The sequence below is a fragment of the Stigmatopora nigra genome, chromosome 21 (assembly GCF_051989575.1).
Source record: "Stigmatopora nigra isolate UIUO_SnigA chromosome 21, RoL_Snig_1.1, whole genome shotgun sequence".
NCBI lineage: Eukaryota > Metazoa > Chordata > Actinopteri > Syngnathiformes > Syngnathidae > Stigmatopora > Stigmatopora nigra.
Genome location: NC_135528.1, coordinates 8,494,145 through 8,515,494, shown reverse-complemented (window position 1 = coordinate 8,515,494; position 21,350 = coordinate 8,494,145). Strand labels below are relative to the sequence as shown.

Below are 21,350 nucleotides of genomic sequence, written 5' to 3'. Positions count from 1 at the left end.
TTGTCATTATACAACTATGTAATGAAATTTAAAGCTTCACTAAGTGCACAAATAGGAAGAAGATAAATAATATAAATCTGATGAAATTTTCACCTCTAATGCTTGTGAACGACGTTAACAGACTATTTTATTCTAGAATGTTATTTTAACCTGTCATTTATTTCATGAAAAGATAGCAACGCCAATGGCACAATGTAATACATTGGAAAAAGTAATCACAAAATCTGCAGGTTACGTCGCACTATCAACGACGTCATAGCGGCGACCAACTGTTGGAGCGCACGTCCAAACGGAACCACACGCCACAAACATTTCTTTCTCCTTTTGGGACAACTTTGGACACGATCAAACCTTATTTTGTCAAGTTTGTGTCGAATAAACGGTAAGTCCAAGTTATCTGAAGTCCTTTGTGGTTATCGTGGTGCAAACAAATGCTAGATTGTGTTAATTTGTTACCTGTATTTTCTTTAGGTGGTGGCGTGTACTTGGCGTGGACGCTCTCTTTTTTTCTTTAGTTATTTTCTTTTTTCCTTGTTTTTCTTTTTCAAAACCCATCTCATTTGTTTCAAGTTCTCCAAAAGTGACAACATCCTTGTGCAGGTACGTCTAGTTAAAGTATATTCACTGTTTTATCCCATTTCGCTATGTATTTTTCTTACTTCAGTTTTACTCAAATTGGTCACTAGATGGCGACAACGTATTTTTTAAGGTGGTGCGTCACTGGACAAAACAACCAATATATGTACCCTAAATGCAAAACAAGAGTCTGATATTAATTATTGTTTAAACACGAGCAGTTCAATATTTTGTAAAGGCCTATGCAGGGATAATAATAATAAGAATATGTTTGAAGTGAGAAATCAATTATTTGACACAGTGTCCTTAATTTTGCATTGACAGATGAGCTTTAAACTCCTAAAATTTTTGTTTGGAGCTGCCTTTAGTTTTAGCAAATATGATGATTGATTTATTTTCTGTAGATGTATGACATCTGTATTACAGTTAACATCCTCTAGATGGGAGCAGTATACCTCCCAAGTATTCCAACAGCCAGTGTTGCGTATGACAATATATGATGCCCATTTTGTTGATATAACGTTATTATATATATAAAATGTTTAAGATATATATGTCAAGAAATCTTTGAGGTATTTGCAAAATGAATTAATATATTTCCAACTGCTTTTTTATGTGATACCCTAAATTTGATGGTTATGTTTTAATTGTTATATATGTATTTTTGAATGCCAAATCTTTGCATGCATATTTTACAATGCTCTTGGGTTGGATGCATTGCCCCTGTTGTGTCCAGTTTAACCTGCAGGGGCAGTGTTGTGCATCAATTATCTATGAGATTTGATAAACTGACATTGAATAGAACTTTGCGGGGAAAAAAAATAAGAAAATAGATATGGTCATTTCTCAATTTATTTTGCTGCGTCAAATATGTTATGGCGGATAAAAAGACTGAAGTAATGTGGGAGTCATATTTTTGCCCCGCAAGCCCTAAGTTTGACACCAATGCTTTAAATACTCTTCCGATCAGTCAGACGTCTTCCTGCATGCCATTCGTGAGCTTTTCCCAGATCTCTCCATCTTTTTTTTTCTTGTCGTCTCTCGATCAATGAGGGGGGGGGGGGTGTATATCGGGCCCTCTGGGGCATTTTATTTCAATAAAGGAATCGGACGAGCGAACAGAACGATGTTTTGTAGCAGCCACATTAATTATGCATTCATTGCGGAAATCAGCTGGCCTTGATCATCACTCTGTTTTATATATTTATTTCTCTATTTATTGTAGACTTGAGTAGGATAAATTTTTAATTGGCAGCATTGTCATATCAAATCTGCCTTCTTTTGATGCACTAGTATATGTTTCATTATACTATTTGTGCTTATTTATGCTGTTTGTGATGACCTCCATGCATAATTGTTAGCTTTGGAAATGGAAACAATTTCAGAATAGATAGAATTTTAATTGCGTTTTGTTTTAGTTTTTTGTACAATGCATATAAATCATAGAGTTGGAAGAACTAACGAAATATTATACTAGGATGGCTTTGTGGAATTTAATATTTAGACTAATCAATTTAAATATTACCAGTAAAACAATTTTAGATGTTATATTCAAATGTGATAGGAATGGGATCTTGACATTCAGAATTGTACTTTTAAACTTTAACTCCCCCTTCTGAAAAGTGCTTTAAAATAATAACCTAAAGGAGGCGCTGAAATGTGTGGGCTACAAATACTGCCAAATGGAGCTTGCTGTGATTAGACTTGTTTGTTGTTGTTGGTTTTTTTAAACTATAATGAGCAAAATGCGGGCAATTACCTCGATTGCACTATCCACTACTTTTCCAAATGGCGGTCCATGTAGCAGCGGCTCCCCTCGGCCTTGAAAGCGGTCGGCGTGACCAATCGATGAGCGAGACAAGCTCATCCGTGTCCGACATGGCGCTGCTACCCTGTTTGATTAAATGGCCGCCACATCCTCACCGGGACACAAATCAATAGCTTTGGAACGCCTCGGGAGGTTGGCTCACCTTACATGACGCGTTCCACCATTGTGGCGCCTACTTGTATTGACCCACAAAGCGATAAAAAGAATGCCCGTTTGTTACCATTGTGTCATTTTTCACTTGGCTTTGAAGGGATATTTTAGTTTTGCTTAAGATTGTATGCAATTGGATTGAAAAGTAACTTGAAGTTTTGTGCTGTTGATTCTTTGCATGAGTTGGATTTGTTGGATTTGGCCTGTTGAACCACTCAGGGTGATGATGTATTTTTTAATAATACTACAAAAGTACATGTTGGGCAGTAAGTAATGTTGAGGATAAGTGGAAAGGACTGTAAATGAATTTTTTGTGACAGTGTGGTTGTTTGTGTACAGTGGCTATCAACAGTGTTCATTTGGCTGTGATAAAAAGTACTCCGAAAATGTGTACTTTTTCTGATAACTTACTGATGCATTACGTCCATTGAACGGAAATGTTATAGGAAGTCGACCTTGGCTATTTATTAATTTTCCCTTGACTGACAATTCAAGGACAAACTTCCAATGATCTCAATGTTTTTTGTTGTGTTTCCGTAGTAGCCATGAAGACTTCTAGGCAAAGGATAATGGCGTCGTGATATATAACTTCCCTGGTTGAATGTTTTTTCATTTTATAATAATATTTAAATTAGAACCCAATATTATTAAATGCCTATCTACAGTATTAATGTCACTGGGCCTTTTTCCCTTTAGTTTTGTCATTGGCAGCTAAAATGCATGTTCATTTGGGTTCAGATCAGGTGATTGAATTACACATTCCTTAAAATTCCACTTTGCACTATTTGGTTGGCAGAATGCTTCCTCTTATAAAGTTTACCTTCGGAAAATGTAATCGCTTTACCTCTAATTTGAAGTAGACATTTGTCTACAAAGAACATAATTCTTTATCCGTACCAAAAACTCAGCAGTCCTTCTTCTCTGGTCTGTCATTGGCTCCATTGAACTGAACCCCGTTTAGATGTCTGATAGTAGACGAGGCAAACGATTGGCGGGCGGCATCGGATCACTCGTTTGCAGGATTTGTTTGACTCGGGTAATTGAAAGTGTTTTAAACTATTACGCCGGGCGCAGGGGCTTGTTTAAGTGTCGACCTGCCAGTCGGCGAGGCGGGCGCGCCCAGAGAGCGCCGGCCCGTCAAGGCCCGTCAGTCAGTTGCTGGAAAGCCTTAATGGATTTCTCCACGCTGCAGCTCAGAGACACGGACGGGAAAATCAATGCCTTGCCACGTGTGAGTGGGATCCATCAAAAAAGGCAGCAATAGCACAAGTCAGATGGAATGTTTGGGTGTGTGTGTGTGTGTGTATTTTCCATTCTGCCATCCTTCTGGAAGTGGGGTCTATGACCTTTACAATATGTTGATCTAACTACATATCAGTGAAAAAGTGCAGAATCTAAAATGACAATTTGCTGATTGCTGTCCTTAAATGTTCATGTAACTTATCCAGGGAAAGATTACATTGACCTTTTATAAACTTTTAAACACACCTGTGTGTGTGTCTGTCCCACTGTTCAGTTTTTCAAGTAATGTATCTAAAGCACGGGTAGGGTTTTTATGGCTCGGTAGCCACATATGGCTCTTTTGATGGGTGTATAAGGCTCTCCACTAACTTTTGAGGTAAACTATGGAAACTGCTGGTGAGAAAGCGCAGGAATAAAAGTGTTATGTTGATATTGTGGCATTGACAGCGTCTTATAATCTTTATTTTTTTTCATTGCACTCTTTTGCATGGATTTTCTCATGTCAAAATAACTTTCTGTACTTTGAAGTGACTAAAAAAGGCACTTATTTTAATGTATGTTGACTTTTAAATTCGGAACATGGCTCTCAGGGATTAACCTTTTAAAAAAAATATGAATTGTTTATGGCTCTTTCCATCAAAAAGATTACCAATGCACTGATTTGGGAAAGGAAAATTCATGATTTGACTGGATCTTGAACAGAAACAATTTTTATACACCATAGTTGTTTTGGATTTGATTACGTTGTGACACCATCCAACTGGGTTGCCAGTTTTCAGTCACCACAACCTAGTTAGTGCCAGACCATGTTTTTTTACGTATCTTTGCACTGAAATGTAGTTTAGCACTTGTTTCCACTCCCTGGCAAATGGGACCTTGTCCTTTAGGTTTGAATGGTTAACACAATCATCTATTGAGAGAGAGAAAATGCCTGACACCCTCGGCTGTATTCATTCGAGTGAATACCTGCTCTTCATCCCCTCCCAAAACCCCCCACCTGGCGTCTGTGATTTCTCGCCCGCACATCCCACTCGCCCACCGCGTCATCTTTTTTATTTTTTTATTTTTTGTGTGTGTGTGAGTGTCTTTTATCTGCGGCAAACGATGGCATTGGCCGCCGTCACCGCAGACTAACACGAGGCAGACTCGCATGTCTGTGTTGAGCTAAACCAGACGACCCTGTGAAAGGAATCAAATCATTCCACCATGTTGAGAGCCAAAGTGGTAATTACTTATAATTGGTGGGCTTCAATTTTTCTCTTACTTTTTTTTTTTCTAAATTGGATGATTTCCTTTTTTCCCCTTCTACTTTTTTTTTTTGTTGAAACGATGGCAGATACCTCCAGACGTTTTGGAAGGGGAAATTGAAAACAGAGTTTGTTTCATTTGACTTTTTGACTGATGACAGTGGCACATTGTTTTTATTTTTTGCAAACCACCCGTCTTACCTTTGTAAAATGCACATTTTTTTCCAAAAACTGACTTCATGTTGTGACAAAAAGCAGCAAAATGACTAAATTATTTCAAGAAAATCAACTAAAATAGATTCAAATGTTCATATACATGTGTTCCCCAGGTTTATGCTGTTTTTTAGGGTACTTATCTAATAATATTTTTTTATTTTTCAGGTCAACACTGCCTACGACTCCATCTTGTTGCATCTGAAAAAAAATATGGGGTGAGTTGAAGCGTTTCAATCTGATAAAACCTGTTATTTAAGGTATCTTTTAAGAACTGTCATGGTTATTGCATTATATGTACATTTTGTTGCATTATATGTAAATTTCTCCTGTAATTCCGCCCTGTTTATGCCAAATGGTAAAAATCCCAATGTTATCACCACCAAACACCCCCCTCATTCAAACCCTTTTTCCCCCTCAAAATGCTTCCAAACAAAGTAATCCAGCATGGCCTTGCCTGTAAAATCTCCTTCTTGTTAGATCAACATATCCCCTTTATTTTGCGCGATCTCATGACCCACTTTCACGCTCACCAGCTGAAAAAATTCCGCCGGCCGACGTCATTCCGATGACTTTTGACAAACGCAACCAAGGGCTACGCAGAATTGCCTTTTGGAAGCGTGCATCCGTGGCAACTTTAAAGCAACGGGCTTCATGTATTTGATAGCCAGCCTGTTTATGTAGGCTCCATATGCTAGGGCTCACTTGTCCCACCCCCCACCCTGTAGGCTTGTATTGGGAGGGGGGGGGGGGCTGGGTGGCGCCGGAGAGCACGCAGTGTGGCCTGCCAGCCTCACAGACATCAAACTGGCTTTCTTGGCAGCGTGGCATAGCGGCAGCAATAACACGGGGCCCGAGCTGTTATTTTTACAAGCGCTATTACGCCGAAACTCAGTATGTGTGTGCAAAAACACACGGGGAAAACACAATGTTTACACACGGATCGCTCTACTAGGAATCTCACCGTTTCCCCTCTCCAGCCATGCACACACACTTAAAGGGAAAGGGGGGTCGCGAGGTGGTCCGCCACACACTAAATCACATGTGACACGGTAGAGGTGCGTCTCTTGACGCGCCGCCATGGGGCGGGCGAGGGATCGCTTCTTGAATCCGGGAACGCAGGGACGCTCTTTACTTCGATGTCGAAAGAAGCCAATCATTTTTTCCAGTCTAATTGGCACGGATGTAAATTCGGCCCTTGGAAGAAGTCTCGGGGACGTGCGTTCGCCTGCCCGAGTTAACCCCACGCACGCTAGAGTGTGACCCCAAGTGCCCCCACGCCACCATGGTTGAGATCTTTGTGACGATTGGGCGTCACCTGCGATGTTTTGTAACTTTTTGGGGAAGGATAGATTACCAAATATGGGTGTCTATCGTACTAGTGTACAGTGGTGACACGTAGACATTTTTTTATTCAGCAGTTCGTGAGATATAAAGGTTGAATGTGAGTATTTTGTACTGCAAAATGACGTTGAAATTTGTCAAGCAAAAAAAAAATGTGTGTAAATAATCCAAAAATTAAGCGAGAGGGTTTGAGAGGTATTTTTAACTTGAGAAAATTTACGTTGTGAGGAAAGTTTGTGTATGGCTTTATTAAATAGTATAGCTTAGCACCATTTGTAAGAATTCCTTTTAAAAAACAACATACAGTAAGTAGCACCCCGATATTCACTAAAACTAATGTGTATTATTGTTAACATTTTTGCACACTGAACAGTAAAATTGTGTAACTATATTATAAAAAAACTACTTAATTTAATTAAAATCGATAACATATATATTCAAAAAGAAAAGACAAACTTGTTTAAAAACAGTTATTCATAAATACATGTCATTAAAGTACACAAGAACTAATGATGTGCGTTACCCAAACATTCAAAGTCAATATTTTTTGCCTCAGCAGACAAGGTTAAAGTTGTATTTTTAGGACACGTATAATGCCCAAACTTTATCGTCTCTATCCCGTATTTGGGTTCAGGTTAGTGCCGACCATCGAGTACATCGTCCATCGTATCCGTGGCGATAACGTCCCCAAAATCCTTAATATAAACACAAGCTGCCTCGCAAGCATCGCCTTTTGAAGTGAAGTAACGACGCGGGGGGAAGTTAATTACGTCCCATTATGCAGGCCGGGTGCGACTGGGCGCTTAGCAAAGGCCATGTTTTTCCCTTTAATTAACTGGAAAGCCCAGCAATCGCCTGTCAGCCCGCCGCTAAAAAGCCCGGGAAAGAAGCCCTTGGGGCGTTGATGATGAGAGGCCGCAAGCGACGGCCACGTGATAATTGCGCTATGTTAGCGTCTTAAACTGCACTATCACTTGAGACTTTTTTTCATGCTCTGGCTTAAATGTGCAAAGGGATATCTTTTGCTAGGGTTTGTCTCCAGGGAGCATTGAAACCAGGGACGCACTAGAAGGCACTTTTCGACTTAAAAAACAACATCGGTGCGAATTCTTAATTGGGAATTCGAACGGAGGAACCCCATGATCACCCTCGGCTAAAGGGATTTTTTTTTTCTCTTTCTCCAAAGCTTGTTAGAAGCAAGAAGGAAGTAAACACTTTTTTTTTCATGTAGATGATTGCATTCAAAGTTAATAGAACTGGAACTACTTTGCAGTCATTTTGTGCATAAGAACCCCCAGTTACCCCCAGTTTTTTTCTCATTTACAGCCGTTTTCTTTTAAATATGCTGTAAATAAAATAAAAAATGTAGGCCTTATACCCACTATTCAAAATAACTTTGCGTAATATGACTTATAATCCAACAGGCATGAAGGTTAATTACATTAATACATACAGTAGACACATATCTATTATCTCTTGCAACACTGTGTATTGCCAATGGGTGGTGCTAACCACAAAGAAAATTACTTTTTTTGTACTGTACAGTAGTTACACACCCTCCTTATACTGTTTATAGTTTAGTGGAATACATACTTTATTGTATGTCAGCACCATATTTGAAATAACTAGCTCCCCCCTGATCTTAGACCTGCACACACACTTTAGTGTGTGTACACTAGTGTGGGTTATCAATGCCAATGTAGTTGTTATTAATGTCCACTGTGTTGTAATATGTGCTGGGAAGAGGGTCCGTTGGCGTCCCACTCCTCCTTCCATCCCTCCCAGTCAGTCCCAAAGGCCCCCACGCAGGGCTCCAGCTGTCTGGCTCCAACGTGTAAAAAGATCCAGGCGTTGCCGTTTCTCTTCTACACTCACAAGCTCTTAAAAGAAGACTTAAAAAAAATCAATAATAAAGCAGCCAACAAGGTGATAAATGTGTGAGGTAGCTTTTACGATGCAACATATTGATGTGAGGGGAAAAGTGTGCTTGCCAAAGGCTCAGGTGTGGCAAATGTTTTCAGCGTGGTCCATTTCAGATTGGAATAATAGTAGAAATCATAGTTTTATTTGTTTATGTTTTGATTTTGAATGGATTTTAAGTTATTCTACCTCTTACAAATTCTACTTTTTTTCTAATCCACCCACTCCTTTGGAATTCACACTGTTTATTGTGCTAAATACGGAACTTGTGAAGATAATTGGAAGTGAATGAAGAAAAATATTCATGTGTCAGACTAACATTACCAATAATGTGTAAATATCAAGTAGCTACTGGACTATCATAATACAACACTTCTTTCCCTTATGCTTCCTTTTATATGAAAAGATTTTAATACCTATTTCAGCTTTTGCAGAACATTTCTGGAGCCAAAGTTGCTATGTTATCATCTGAGACTTTTTGGGGCATAATACCCCAAAATACATCAGCATTATTGTCCATTTTCTTGGCAAAAAAATAGCATTTCCATGGTAATATTTTGCATTTTAGTCTGTTCATGGCAAAATCTTGCAATTGCATGGCACTTTCTCTGCAAAATCTTCCTTTTTTTGGTCATTTTCAAGCTTTGTTTTTGAAATTTTTGTAAAAATCTGCTTTTCTTACCCCCAAAGTAGCATTTCTAGCATTTTATTGGCCCATAGAAAGACTGTTTTTGTGTAAAGTGTCAAAGGGAGGGCACTTGATCTGATGATGCGTACGTAATATCTAGAGGTACGCTATTTTTTTATTTTTTGTATGTTAAGCCACACGAGAAGGTCAACACAGTTGACATCTTTGCTTAGCGACCCCCATAATATAGTCGGCGCTACGTAAGCACGGCTGGACTCTGGTGTCATATCAAGTCCAAACACAAGTCAGGTAAGAGAATCAAAATGGAATCATTTTGACTTTCCATCTGTCTCTCTCTCTCCCCTTCTCCCCTCGCCGCCATCCGGATGGGTTCCGGCTGTCGAGCGGGTGGCGCTGGTGGCCGGCGTGACGGCTGGGCTGTCTGGTGTCGCCTGCGATCAGGGCGCACGTCGCGCGGCGAGGCCGATCGGAGCTGAGCGCCTCCGCCTCACCGCGGGTCACCTTTCACGGGCAATTAGTGTCGGAGCACGGGGCGCGCTCGCGGCTTGTCGGCCCCGCTTATTGTGACGCGGCGCCGGGGCCGGCGCTCCCCTCTTCCTCCTGCCGTTCCTGGTTGCCTCTCCATCTCCTTGAGTTTTCCCCTGATGTGCTTTTGCCGCTCTCTGGCTAATGGCTGCTGTCTGGCAATATGTTGTCCAACTGTTCAGCTCTGTCTTCATTATACACGCTTGGGCTACAATCATGTAATGCTGGATACGTATGCACATTATTCCAATTACGTCTCCCCAAGTTCTCTTTCCCAGGACTTAACTTTCATGTCTTTTTTTTTTCTTTTTTATACTCCCTACAAAACTTTTGTCACCGCATTCCCATGATGTGGACTCGGTGACTTTAGATAGGACGGTTAGGAGTTCAAAACTACTTCCAATTTCATCTCAAATTGACATATTTAACTCATTTCTGCTATTGGTGCTGATAGAAATCTCATTTTGACTAGTAGCTCCAAGGATTTACTTATTCAATACCTTTCAAATACAGATAGATTTTGTCAATCTAATGTTCTTTTGGTCTATAGCAACTTTATTTCCAAATCACAAACTTTTATCAGCTTTTCCAGACCATAAACTCTAACTCAACTCTTTGTTTGAGCTATTTGAAACTCTCTCTTTTGTAACGTGCTAGAACGGGTCAATGAATGCCACATTTCTCAATTAAGAATTTTAAAGTTGAGCTCTTTTTATTGCTTGGTCATTAGAATTCCTCAAGGGGAAATTCCATTTACACTCTGCTGTATAATTTGAGTTGCAGAAAAAGGCAGATCAGATTGACACATGCAAGGTGAGATTCAGCTTCATCTTAAGGAAGTGAGATACCAGATGACACTTAATATTCCTTCTTTCATTTTCCATAGCATTCTATTTCTACCCAAATTAAATTGTTAATTTATTGAAATGATTACAAATATACTGACAAATATCTTAAGTTGCCTTAGTATGTAATTCCTTACTATTGAAAAGGTAGTCGTCCAATTCATTTTCATGTTAAACTTTGTGTCTTTTTATTCTTATCTCAAATACTATGTAAGATACTTTTAGACTATCTGGAATGTACAGTATATTCACCCTAAGCCATTAATATGTACAGTACTAACTTTTGGCTGTGGTTGTTGATTGGACGGTCCTAAAACCTCCATTTCCGAAGCCCTAAAGTCCTCCCTAGTTTCTCATCAGAATCCCAACACAAGATGATTTGTGTTCTTCTTCGACTAGTCTTATTTTCCAAGACAATTCACACAAAGCAAAGATGCAAAATATGTCAACCAGCGTGACAACGTCGCGTGCGAGTAATCGGAAGCCAGCAGCAATAGCGGGTACCATTCTTAATATACATTGTGACCTCCATACATACATTATCTCCAGCGTGTCCCAATATTTCCGCCGCACACTTTTTAAACGCGGAAGAAGGAGAAATCAAGGAAAAGGCCACGCTCATTTGCATGTGGGGGGCTTCATTAAATGGAGCTAAGGATGGCGAAGAGAGCTACCAAAGCCAATGTGATGAATCGTTGCTGCATCGTCAAGTCGCCTTGTACTCACCCTTATTTGCATATGCTCTATTTCTGTGTACATGTATTATTTACTCGCTAATAGTGGTCACTTAGCCGCATAGGTGAGATTAGAATGCAGGTTGATGTTATTGTAGAAAATAGTTATAATAATCCCTTTCTTGATCATTTTAAAATTGAGAAAACATTTAAAAATGGTCTGGTTGGCTTGGTTAAAGGCACTTTTCCTTTTAGATATGAGTGAATAAATCTTTTCTGGTGATTCAAATATGTTTTCTCAACTCTCAAAGCTGCCGTTCTAACTTTTAATGTATGATGTAGAAAGTGTTTGTGGATAGCCGGATAGAATTGAACTTGAATCAAGAAGCGTCAAGCTTTTAACAGGTGATCAACGCTGATGTTAAACTTCCTTACTTTTGGGATTACAATCGTCTTTTTTGTAAAAAATATCAAGTGTAAACATGCTAAATAAATCATTTCCCCTCCCTTTCATAAATACACCCATGGGCAGTTGCGTCTCGGCGGCCGGCAGCTCCGCCATCTTGTCTTTTTGAAGGCAAACCTGCGCCGTCAAGGCCCTCGGACGGCCGTTTCATCTGGTCGTCCGGCGCCTGACGAGATCCGACTGGTCCGATCCCGAGTGGGTCCTGCATCCCAGCTGCCAGCCATCACCCCCCCCCCCCCCCCCCTCTTCGTAAAAAAGGAGAGTAGATAGTGTCAGATGTTAGAACTCATTGCGGCGATTGGGCGCCCTGACAGGCGAGAAGGGGGTGTCGGAGTTGAAACGCTATGATCTGAAATATCCCAAGAGTCTTATGGATTTTAGGAATTCTTATTAGTGCTGAAGTTGCTGACGCTTATGTTACGTGCACTAGTGTCAACTGGTTTTTACATACTTGGAATGCTATTGGTTGTACAGCAGGTGCATTTTTTTTTTTTGGATGAGATGTTGCCAAACATTTTGGATCCAAAGAACATGCCGTGGGATTTGAATCTTTTAATAGTCTGTTGGTTTCCGTGGTTAAATTATTACAAGCAGTCCGTCCAATATTCATCAAATTTGCTTTGTGAGAACGTCTGTCTCGTCTATGCCAGTTTTTGTCTTTATATAATCAGTTGTTTGTCGTATCTGTGCATTCAGTAGTGAAGCTGAGCTCATTTTAAGATCATTATAGAATGTTTGTGGTCGCACAAAAAAAAGGTTTTAGCAAATTAGCTAATTCAAACAACCTAATTAGAAAAAAAATGGTTGAGTCGTAAGGGACTGTGTGTCAACATTTAGTGTTGAAACTGTACTTAATTTCAGCTTTTGTTTGGTTATCTAATTGTGGTTTAGTGGGTATGTTGTGTGCCAGAACAAAAAGACTCGGTTACTAGTTGTTGATTATTAGTTATTTGGACCAGGATTAGAAAGTTTTGACATTTTTTAGGATTTTTAATGGCTTTTTTACCTTGTTTAATCAGACCGTTTTGGTCTGACATTGTTGTTATCTATTGGATGTTGCAACCGCGTACTACCAAACTTCACAAATTGTTTCCCAAAAGGTTTATCTGAGTATTTCTTCAATAAGATCATTTTTTTCAGCTGGGCTTCTGCCTGCCAGACTGTTCAAAGCTTCTTTTCGTGTAAACGAGGGAAACAACAACAACTAAATCCTGCCAATAGCTTTAAATTTGGATGATTTTCTTCTTTTTTTTAATGAAAAATATTAAGTTTGGCTTATTGAAATGCACCCTTCTTTTGAATGATTTAGTAAGGGGATGAACAACAAATTATGTGCTAATTGGTGGGAGGAAAAATGTTTAAAACTTGTAAAACTTAGTCTGACTAATGGCTTTCATGATGTAAAGTAGTAGAAACTATGAAAATAGTGATATTTTATATAATAAAAAAAGCATGATGCCCTGCAATTGGCTTGCCACCCCTTTAGTTTGTTGGAATTGGCTCCAGCACCCCCCGCGACCCTTGCGAGTAGTACAGATAATGAAATTTGAAGTCTTGCACTGGACCAAAAATACGAGACGTCCTTAACAAATTCTCCGCGACACTATTTGATGTTAAGTGGCTATGTTGTGTTTGTGAATACGACCTCTGACCTCTTACAAGTGTAGCGGAAGGAGGATGAGGAGGCTCATGTTTATTCAGTGGGCGTCGCCGCCCCCGGGGGAAAATCACCACCACGAGTGATGGTCGCCCCCCGGAGACTGAAGCGAGCGCCTCAGGGTGGGGAGCTATATTGAGAGAAATGGCGCTTAATGTGCGTTAGCTCAAAATGTAAACAGTAAAAATACACACTTGGGAAAATAGATTTGTTTAGAAAGTGCCTGTTTTTTTGTGTTTTGAGGCTGAAGTTGTCCCCGTTAATGCGGGTTTGTGTTCAATCATGGTGTCATCTTCTGCGAGGCCATTGATTGACACATTGAAGAGGAAGGGAGGGAGGGAGGCAGCCCGAGTGGGGGGCTAAACTCACCCAAGTTTGTCAGATCTCAAGTAGACGGGCTGCTCGCTGGATGCTGAGAGTTTGGAGGGAAAAAGCGTCTGGTCCAGTCAACGTACTGACAGTGATCGCCAAAGAAATCTTGCCTCTGTTTTTTTCTCTTTTTTTCTCCGCTGTGTTTGTTTGAATTGTCGTCACGCAGTCCGTCGGATCAACTACTATTCGTCAAGTGTTTTTCTTGCCGGTGATTTCCCAAAAGGAGCCGAATTTACCAGAAAGCGCTTCAAGTGATATTGACATGTTGTCAAGCTCACGCCTCGATCCCTCAGAGGATGTCGACTGAGCCGTTGACGGCTTTGGGCTTGGATTGGGGGGGGCTTGCTATCGTCTTTTTACCTCCTTCCTTCTGCCAACTCAGTCATTCTGCCGTATCTCTGGGAAACGATTAGCTGCCCCTATTTTTAAACTCCAATCTCCCTTGGTCAAGTCACTTGTCAGGAGAAAAAAACACCTGCTGTGTGAGACCCCCCCTTAGACATTGCCCACTTCAAGTCCTACTATTTGAGCTTCTAATTCATAGTATGCATCCCAAAATGGATTGGGAATCATGTGATACTGTTTTTGGAGAAAAATGCATGGCCTGGGGATGGCGATTCCTGAAAGCTTCTGAGATCATCAAGTAGTAGTGTGACATGATGGTTTTGGGTCTGATTGCAGGCCTATACGACCCCCTTTTCTTCCCTTGCCAAACACAATTCACATGCAGACTTATTCCCCCTTTTAAAAGGACATGCACAGATGACTTGTCACGGACCATAAAAAGACCATAAGGGCAATGAGCCACTAAGAAACCGGAGCAGAGTGATGGAAAGCTGGCCGGCAGGAAAATAGGAGGAGTTCTCTTTTAGGGTGGCATCCCAAACACGTGTGTAAAATGATGTGATGCCACCAACATGGTAAAATCAATCACAAAAACCACATTGGATGATTTTGCTCCAGCTGTGCCCCCACCTGAACAGCAGGTGGTCCAAATAAATTGCAAAAAAAAAAAAAATAGCATCACAAGGGTGTTGCATTGGAGAAAACCAGAAAATTTGATGCCTTTTTAAACTCTCATTTAGTATATTTGGACCTCTTTTTTGCAAGATTTTAGATCCCAAAACTGCTTTCCTGATCCTACTTCAATTGTGAAAAGGCATCATCAAAGTATTGCTTGTTATTCAGTTGTAAAAATGGGCCCCCCCTTTTGCTGAGAGTATTACTGGGGGTGTACCTCCAAGCTGTCATGTGGGATGATGGCTATGTTGCAAATGAGAGCTGCCACCGCCACTCGCTCCGAGAGCCCTCGGGGCGCTATGGATGGCTGCGAAACAGCCTTCTTAGATTTATCTTCACCAACTGCGTCGTTGCTGCCATTAGCATGCTTAGCTCCTAGGCAGACTGTTTGAATGTTCCTCCCTTCTCAACCATTCCTCTTATTCACTTTGTGAATCCATTTCGCCATGTCTCAGAAACTTGCGACTTATAATCCGTGCTTTACGGTAATGTGTGGACTGTCCGTCCATTAGTCACAGAGCATCACCTCCCTTTGGTGCAAAATGCCACAAAATTCCACCAATGTTTTTTCCCTGAGACTGAAAACAACGTCATGGACAAACTGCTCAATTGACGTTGTTTGGCTTCCCGCTTTGGCTCCCCGGAGTAGCTTACGCTCATTCAATTAAGCGCTGTCGAGAGACGAAACTCATTTACGAGAAACGCACTCAATCAGGGCCAGTAAGCGCTCACCGGGAATCGTAGCGATGCGCATGATCTACCCGATTTCCCCTAGTTTCAGCACGGACAGCTCCCGGACTTTGGCTCGTTTGTTTCCCCTTCGCCACCCCCTAAAACCCTCCTCCCCCCCGTGGCCTCAGCAGGGTGCTTATTGATGCGCGCTAGCATGTCATCCCTCGATAAAAGGCAACCCTGATGCTTTTTAATGCATCATCAAGGCAATGGGGCTGTCCAAGTCGCTTACAAGTTCACCAAATAAACACTGACAATGAAATTAATAATGCATATTGTTTGCGAAGGCCTCAGCTGGGTGATTTGACTGATGTATGCAAAGATGGTAATTTATTGAAAGTAAATTCATGTAATTGTGCAGCGGAACTTGATGAAGCAAAAGAAGGTGTCAGCACGGCTTCCATCATCATCAGAAGAGAGAAATCATTAAAGAGCAAAAACAAATCCGCCTTCAAAAGACAGCGCGCAACAAACACTTTATTTTTTGGAAGCCTTTCATTTGGACCAAAGTTCAACGCCGCTCTAATGGTAAATATGTCAGATTTGCTCTTAGTTGTTTGCCGCTACCATCGTCTGAGTAGATTTATTTTCCTCCGCCCAGTCCGTCGGGATGTAAACATTCACTCAGTAACGGCGTATCAAAGTTGTCATTGTCGATTTAATTTGAGCGGAAACGGCAAAAAAAAATGGACTTGTCATCATCATCAAGTCGTGAGGACGTCTTGCTCGGTAAAAATAGTTTACTGCCACTCTGCTGTTTTTTTATGATAATTGTGATGTCAGCCAAAATGACGCATCATGTAAGTGATTGCTGACTGGTGTCAGACAGTGACAAAGTGATTTACACTGTGGGACGTTGGCACAACGTTTCAAGGTGGATTATCTGCATTTTTTCCAGTCGGAACAATCGTTCGTGTTCTTCGAAAATCTGCTTCCAGTAGTACATTGTAACATTGAGTAATGTAGACTAATGTCAGCACTTAATGACGATACACGATTGTGCGATTTCCCCAATCTTATATACTCATTTTAGCCATGTTACATGCAGCCACAATTCCACTTTAAAGTAAATATCATATTTTATTTGACAGTTATACTCATTGGTTTACATTTGCAAGGATACAAAGCTGCTACCTATCAACATGCACATAAAAAATCTTCCTAACATTTAACTTATGATCCCAAGTCTGACAATTACTGTATTTTCACGACTATAAGGCGCACTGCACTATAAGGCGCACTGCATTTTAAGGCACCCTGTCTATTTTGGAGAAAATCTAAGACTTTTAAGTGCACCTTATAGTTGTAAAAATATGGTAGGTGCCATATGTTCAGTCAATCTTAAAATGTCTTATTTTTAATTTAACAAAAGTCAACATAGTTCGGGCATCAGTCGCCTTCAATGGCATTGCAACGTGATTGGTCCTCCCTCTTAAACCCCCCAAAAAGATGGTTTTTGTTGTTATTGTTGTGATTTTTCTCAAAATGCCTTATGCTGTGTTAATGTACTGCTTTCATACTGCCAAAGATGGTGTCACGCTTTTTTGACAGAGCCTTGGGAGAGACTTTATCTCATCATTAATTAAGTATCATATTTCCCTACATGCTGCATGTGCTTAATTAGGAAAAAGGGAGGAGGGGGTCATTTGGGAGTGCTTATTAACTGGAACAAATTTGTTAAAGGAAAGAGCGCGAGGCGACGACGGGGACGCCCCCGGGTTGAGTCGTCCCCGACAAGGCTTTTGCCTTTCGTGATTGATAACCGTGCCAGTCGCGACGCTGGGAGACGTGACCGAGTACGAGGGAGGGTAAGGGGAAGGAAATTTGTGAGGAAAGACGAGGGCAGCAGGTGGGGGGCACGGGAGGAAATGATTGCAGACATATGCTAGACCTCAAACTGGATAGAGTCGGACAGAAACTGGGAGGGGAGCGATGGAGATACGTAAACAAAGACGGAGAATGGATGGAGGAGGAGGTGTTGGAGATGCATTGAAGTAACATCACAGGAGTTGATTTTTTTCTTATGTATGTGTTGGTATTTTTGTGGCGCTGGATGAAAATGTTTGTTTTAATAATCGGACATAGGCTTTGTCATTATCATTGATTTGGCAAAAGCCGAATTTGTCAGCATATCCAGAAACTGCATATGACAAAATTGGTAGTACTTTTCCATAAGGTGCTTTTTTTTTCAGCAAAAGACCTAAATAAGTGATCATTTCGGACTTGTAATTTAGCATTCTGCCGTTATGGATACATATTATTGGATACATTTACTTTAGTTAAGGATTATTGGTTTCTGTAGCCTTAAAAAATAGCCGTGTTGAGATTTTCTATATATTTGAATGGGAGATTTGCTAGTCTTTGGTTTATTTCCATTAGTAATCAGTTTATTGTCAATCTTAAATCAAGTGTTGTAGTGTAAAGAGGTGTTGTTCATCCGATCCGCAAGTGGGAGCTGTGTTGGGAAACAAAAATGTCTGCCACGCATGCTTTGTAATGGGCATCAGTGCCCCCCAATTGGCAACAGCATTGCTCTCAAAATAGGGATTTTCCTTAATCTGATGCGTCAGATGGCCTTGGTGGAGGTCCCATTTCATTTCTTAAGCGTACATCACTTCCCCGACTCTTTTGAAAGTGACGGTAAAGCAGTCAGCCTCTTGCTCATGTCATGGATATTCCAAAGTCTGGAGAAAAACAAACTTTATTAGCCACGTCGTCGCCTCCAAACTTCTGAGAGCCATTACACGTTTGAAGGCGGGGGCCCCCGATGCGCCTGCCCTTGATTGACAGGGTTGGCCTTGCCTTAATAGACGATAATTGGGCAATTTTGAAGGGTCTCTGAAAAATGACCAAATAATAACACGCGACTTGACTTGAGTCTTGTTTTCTCAGATAATTGTGCAAAAAGCATCTGGCGCACCATTAGTTCCATTTTCACATTAGAATAATAATCCTTTGCGCCTAATAGACTCGCTCAAAATGTCTACCTAGCGCTTGGGTGGTGCTGCTAAAAAGATGCTTGCTGTTAAATACTGTATGAAGGGAATAAAGCCACGTCCACCTTTTTGTATCAGGCTGACATTTTCTTGTCTCGGTTTTTTTTGCGTGTTCTCGCTGCCATTTGCACATCTAATGAATCATTATTACGATCAATGAAACACTTGAGCGGATCGCTCTTAATAAATTCCACAACAAAACGGAACCGTCAGCCGTCTTCTGATTCTAAATGTCACAACATTACCACAATTAACACCTTATCAGAAATTAAAATATGATGCAAGACAACAAGGAGAAGAAAAAAAAGTGTGCACGTGTGATGAATGTTTTTATAATAACAATTACTGATGCTAATTGGGCTGCGGGCATTTTTTTTCTGTGTTAAAAAAAAGATATATATATAAATAAAGCTACTACTTTATTTTTTAATATGAGAGACAATAACAATCCCCAAGGGGTAGTCGCCTTATTGTTCGCATCTTCCCAATGAGAGATTACACCAATATCACGTCTGGAATTAAAGGCTAATTAAGACATGTTGTTTCCGACTTTATTGCCGTCCATAAAACTTTGATTAGGCAAACATTAGCCACATTAAGGCTGTAATGGCCGTTGCCCCTGTGATTACCACCCGCAATTTTTATGTACTGTGCCAACTGCTATGGGGGGGGATAAAAAAAATGAATAATTTATAAAATGTAAAAACCATAATGTGACTTTTAGAAAGCAACAGTGTGTTTATTTGTTGTTAAAGTCAAATTTAAATGTCTTTTCCAAACTTTGTTATGGCCCCAAATCTACATTCATTCATGACGGGGCGATTTCTTTATTACTTTTTAAACTAAATAGTCAGCAATCAACTTCCTGGAACATGTCAACATATCCAACATATTTATATTGGTTACTATCATCAATAAAAAAACATCATTTTCAAATTCCTTAATGTACATTTTAACATTTTCAGGCCATCTGTCCAATAAATTTCGACTTTAACGTCTTTTTTCCGCCGCGTTTTAACATCTGTGGCTGACTATTGCGCAAATGTGTAAACCAAGACGATCAATTGTCGAATTCTTGTTGTCAAAACTATCAAAAAAAAAACAACCATGACGACATTGTTGGCCTGCTTACTGTGTGTTCACTTTTTTTTTTTTTTAGACTTTTTGAACAAAACAGGACATCTGGGCACAAAAAGCCACTATGAAAATCATCATTTTTATCCCGTCTCCTCACGCGGCATTATTAATGGCGCCCGTTCTTCCGGATCACCTGAAAAATGAGTCCAAGGACGAGAATTTGCGTTAGGAGAGGCGTGGCTGTCCACTTTTTTCCCCTCTTTTTGAAAAACGACGCAACTCCCCAACAAGGAAGATTAATGGAACTCAGATGGCTTTTAATTAGTGCAGCTGTGCTCATTAATTATATGTCCGCAACACAAATATTTTTATATTCACCCGCTGTTGATTTATTTGATTTTGTTTGCTGGCGGATTTAGATGAATGGGGCTTTCTTTCAAATTTTGCCAACACGGTATAGAAGAGCCAGACATTGTCCTCGCTTGCTCCTCACTGTGTTTCTTTCAAGTGGGACATTATTGATGGTCCTCGGCGGACCCTCGTTCACTTTTTTTTTTTGCTAAAATCATACCACATCGTTGTGTCCTTGGGTTTTTTTTGAAAGGGCGTTGGATAAATCTAAGTTAGCATTATTGTGGGTCAGCGGTTTTGGGGTTCATTCCAGCTAAAGGTGGTATTTTAAAATCAAGAATTAAAAGCTACCATATTTTTTCCGTATTTTTAAATCAAGTAAATGATGACTTTATCGAAGGTACGGCTTATACGCGCATAAATTAGATTTGTTATGTACAAAACTGCAAGGTTAAGAAACGCCATAACGCAATGTGGCCGATAAACTAATTTATTTAAAAATAGACAAAAGATAAACATATAATGTAGCCAAAATGTATTTTGACGTCTTTAAATGAAATTCAACAAACAAATAAACCATATTTTTCATAAAATATTGCTCACTTAGGACACCACCATCTTTGTTACCTTTTACGATAAACTCGGACAGACTTTCTTGCTGTACTGCTCACATGACTTACTTTTTAAATTCTTCTCCATGCAGGCAACCTCCTTTCGGAATGTGGAAGCCAGCAGACCATCTTTTCGATTCATCCTGGATCTCAGAAATATCACGTTTGAGGATTTTTCTTCAGATTTATGTAAGTAATACATTTGTACTCCCTATTAAGTAAGACCTAAAATGACCATTTTCTATGAGTTCAATTGATTTTTACACTTGGGCTATTTTAAAGGAAACTGGAGTGACTGGATATATATTGACAATTGACATTTCCCTTAACATAAATGACTCCTTTCTGTACTAATTAATTGGGCAAAGATAGCAGGATATGTCCATGAATTTCATATTTGGAAGTCCACATACTTCATATGATTTGCCTTTTCTTTTAAAGCCAATTACATGATTTTGTAGCATTGCTCCAAGATGCTAGATAAATATTCCACTTATCTCCAACTGTCATTACTCCGGCACCCCCCCACCCCAACGCTACCCACATTACCCTCCACTTTCTTCCCGCCTCGCCACATTTCTTTGAAACTTTCATATGAGTCAAACACGGTAGCGAGGACAGAAATTAAAATTTCATTATTTACTGCAGCCGGGGTTTTTCAGTTTTTTTTCTTCTTCTTTTTTCATGAAGGCAGGCAATTAGCAATGCGGAGCTCACGGCCCAAGGATATTTATTGCTCCGGCCTCTCCTTGCTTTCTTATCCTGTCGCTTTCATCCTGTTTCGCCGCATAGTGACACTCATTAGAGTCACATTGGACAATTTAGGCTTGCATGTAAACTTGAGATTGGACACAG

The 21,350-nt window shown here is 40.2% G+C and overlaps 1 long non-coding RNA gene across 1 annotated transcript; it reads left to right on the top strand.

Annotated features, from left to right (window-relative positions):
* The first annotated feature begins 245 nt into the window (after positions 1 to 245).
* On the top strand, positions 246 to 20,677 carry LOC144215281 (uncharacterized). The gene is made up of 4 exons (XR_013330379.1): positions 246 to 382; positions 472 to 600; positions 5,425 to 5,474; positions 20,588 to 20,677. It is a non-coding gene; the product is annotated as an uncharacterized LOC144215281 (long non-coding RNA).
* The last annotated feature ends 673 nt before the right edge of the window (positions 20,678 to 21,350 follow it).